This window comes from Rutidosis leptorrhynchoides, chromosome 5 (assembly GCF_046630445.1).
Source record: "Rutidosis leptorrhynchoides isolate AG116_Rl617_1_P2 chromosome 5, CSIRO_AGI_Rlap_v1, whole genome shotgun sequence".
Taxonomy (NCBI): domain Eukaryota; kingdom Viridiplantae; phylum Streptophyta; class Magnoliopsida; order Asterales; family Asteraceae; genus Rutidosis; species Rutidosis leptorrhynchoides.
This window is the reverse complement of record NC_092337.1, coordinates 389,266,938-389,270,795: the sequence shown is the minus strand read 5'-3', so window position 1 is coordinate 389,270,795 and position 3,858 is coordinate 389,266,938. Positions and strand designations below refer to the sequence as shown.

Genomic DNA, 3,858 nt, shown 5'->3' with positions numbered 1-3,858 from the left:
TTCGGGGGCGTCCGGAAATGCGCGTTTTCGCGAACCGCCCGGAAACGCGGGTTTTTGCGGGCGCCCGGAAACGCGCGTTTTCGCGGGCCGCCCGGAAACGCGCGTTTTCGCGGGCCGCCCGGATGCGGATTTTCGGATCACCTGCAAAAACGCGCGTTGTCGCAGTGCGTCCGGAAAACCGCATTTTCGCAGCCCATATGAAACACGCGATCTCGCAGCGCGTCCGAAAACGCGCGATCTTGCAACGCGCCCGAAAACGCTCTTTTTCACAGCAGAAAACGCGCGTTTTCGACAGGCGTTCTGAAATCGCGAATCTAATTTTTTTTTTTTTTTTTTTTTTTTTGAAAAAGTGAGTCTGGAAATGAACACAAAATTTAGAAACGTAATTCTTTTTATAACTTTTTAATTATTTTATAAAATGAAATTCAATTCCATTCCATGTAAAATAGAACACATTTTTCACATTCCATGGAATTTATCAATTCCAATTCCTTCGGATTCCAATTCCTTTGACACATTCCATTCCATCCAAAAACATTCCACGAGCCAAACGGGGCCTTGCGTGTTACAGAGTATCTATTTTGGTTATGTGATTGGTCTAGAATGTATTTTATGGGAGTACTGTTATTTTTCAGTATCTATTAAATCATAGAACTTATGCAGCAGTAGCACTTGCACCATTAAGTGTAAATGGTGAAGCATTCTCTACACATTATCTAGACTTCCACCATGAACATTAAAATTATAAAAATCCAGATGCTGTTAGGCAAGTCCGAGAGTATCCTCATTAACATAAATTTACCAGCTTGATTTTTAAAACTCTTGATCATGTTATGTTATGTGATGTGATGTTGTGTTATGTTATAAAAGCAGCTTTATTTTCTTAACTAACATACAGACTACTGAGTAGATACGAGTTAGCAGAGTTTGAGGTAAAGTGTTCCGACAAGTGACCCCATTTATTTATTTTTTGTCTCACTTTGATTTCGATTCTTAAATCATGTTTTATCATCAAATTTACACGCAGCTTTGTGCTCTTGGAAACCTTTGCCCTGAAACTGTGGAGGAAGCCATTGCAATGGTCCCGTCTATCAAGGTACTCATCTATTTTCGTTTCCCTTTAGTTTAATAAAGACAAACATTTTTTTCCACAATATTCCAGAGATATATTATTGTAGACATTGTTTTAAAAGTCGACTGAGTCGGCCGACGCGTCAGTTCGGGGACTAGCCCCAATACCTAAAAAGTCAGGTCAAATCCGGGCTGAGTCGGGTCTGAGTCGGTAATTTGATTGTTTGAAATAGACAATAAAACTACCGAGTATTAGATTTTGTTTGAAATGTCGTCTATTGAGATAATTTGATGGTTTGTTACCTCTTCAAAGTTCAAACGGTCATCAAATTTGAAACTTGCAAACTAAATGATGAACAGATTTGTTGATAATATGATTGTATTTTTGCATTCAAGGGGACGTGGACATGATGACGAAGCTATTGAGAAAATGCTAAATGATATGTCTTTAATCAAGAAGTTTGAGTAGTTTTAACCAAGGTTGCAAAAGACGTGAGACGGGGTCGAGACGGTCGGGTCCTAAAAAGGTCGAGACGTTCGAGACGGGGTCGAGACGGGGGTCGAGACGGACGTTGACCAAAGTTGACTTTTAAATATATAAGTATAAAAATGCATATATGTATACATATTTTAAAGCTAAAAATTTAATTAATTAATTTGTACCCATAATTGCTATCATCGTTAATTTAATACAACAAATTCAAACTAAAACACGATATATTTTACCGATTTTCTGGCTTTTTTGAATTTTGACCGACTATGACCCAATTTTTTTCAACTTTGACCCGAATTTTGTGCGTTGACTGTAATATTAGACGGTTTTCTTCGAGACGGGACGGATTAGTCACCAAACCGTCGAGACGGGCGTCGAGACGGCTCGAGACGGGGTGTTTTGCAACAGTGGTTTTAACTGCTCCGTAAAAGACTAACTTTGCAGGTTGAAAGTTGAAGATCCAAAAGATAATAACCAATCTAATATGTAAAACTGAAACAAGGATGTTATGTAAGAAACGAAATGCAAATGTACATTTCGTAAATTTTGCTCCGCGAAGCGCGCTAACCATCTCACTTGTATATATGTAGGATTAATGTGCAAGGTACAACATATAACTATATGGCCAACTTCATTTGAGCCTTCGGGGTCACACACATATACACCGAGACGTCAAATAAAATATATATGATGTATATATTACTCAAGTAACAAAATAGTAAATCGAAATTAATTCATTTACTATTCATATGAATAGTAATGAAACGAAATTAATTAATTTACTATTCACATGAAAGTGACATGATAGAAATTATTAATTATAAGTTTCATAAACTACCCCTGAAGTATTTGAGAAATACGACTTTATGTTATTACGTAAATCAAATACAATATCCTATTTTGGATTCTTTCAAAAAGTAAAAGATTCACGGATTAATATAAGGTTCACGGGTGTTTCTAAAGAGTAATATATATTCCTTTCTTTTGCCTTCATAATTTCATACGAGAGAATTGAAAGAGAAAAAGTAAGAAAAGAAATAACATTGTTTCATACGGAGATTATTTTGGGTTCATAATATTAATCAAAGGTTGATTAATTATTACTTGGGTTTGGACTAGCATCCATTGACGTTGTTTGAAGTGTAGTGTGGACTATCCAAAGAGACGGTCATACTTTTGATCGTAGGTTTCTCTCCTTCAATCAGTTTCTTCAAGAAAGGTATATCGTTAACTCCTCTTTTGTTTTATATTCATGACAATTATTAGTGGTGTAACTGGATCAATGGGATAGATTAATCGTGTGCATGTTTCATTAAATAAGTGAAAATTTAATCTTGTTAAATTTTGTTTATAAAATAATAAAAGATTATTATTTTAACTATCCGCTGCGTTAATCTGATTTGGTATAAGTACACACGATTTTCCAACAGTGGTATCCGAGCCGCTTTTACACCATCTTAATTGTCGCGTGATTTTCTTTAGATTTAGCTTTGTGGTGAATTGGTAAAAGTCAAAACCTTTTTGGTTTTTAAAGTCAACGCGGTTGATTTAGACTTAACCTCATGACGCACAAATATGATTGAAAGAATATCACTATTTTATATTGTAGATTTAATTGTTATGGTTTGAATATTTATTATAATTGTTGATTGTTATATTCCATGGTTATACACATGCATTATAACTATGGACAAGCCATATATAGGTTTTAATAATGTAGTTATTAAAATTGTGATTGTACACATAGCCCATAATGCCCCGACCTATGTATGATTGTTGTGATTGTTGATTACGGCAATATTAAGTCATATTGATTTATAAGAAAGGCCATTTTAAGCCAAAGTTGTATTATATTTATTTTTCATTTTCATAGTATTGTATTTAAGTTTATTTTAATTTGTAAAAGTACTAGTTTAGTTGTATTTTCAAATTTAAATAAATGTAACAAGATGAAAATTGAAGATAAAGATGCAACGCGAAGTTTGACTTAGAAGATGGCGAACAGGTCAAGTTGACAACGATGGCGTTTGTCAAGTTTTCACTTGATTCTTGAATTAAGTGGGAGCTACGATATTACCCTTAGTTTGACCTCTTGATCCCATGTCGGCTCATGGGATTAAGCATAGGATTTTTGGGCTATGCTATGTGTGTGTGATGCATGGTTGTGTTTTATTTTTGCATTTATATATAATTGTTGATTAGAATATGTATGCTAAATGTTTTTGATGAAAACATTAAATAAAACCGGTAACGAGTTTCAAATATTAAAATTGATGATTTTAAAAGGTTATACT

At 34.6% G+C, this 3,858-nt stretch overlaps 1 long non-coding RNA gene across 1 annotated transcript; it reads left to right on the top strand.

Annotated features, from left to right (window-relative positions):
- The first annotated feature begins 563 nt into the window (after positions 1 to 563).
- Positions 564 to 1,547, top strand: LOC139847950 (uncharacterized). The gene is made up of 3 exons (XR_011759752.1): positions 564 to 932; positions 1,028 to 1,096; positions 1,468 to 1,547. It is a non-coding gene; the product is annotated as an uncharacterized lncRNA (long non-coding RNA).
- The last annotated feature ends 2,311 nt before the right edge of the window (positions 1,548 to 3,858 follow it).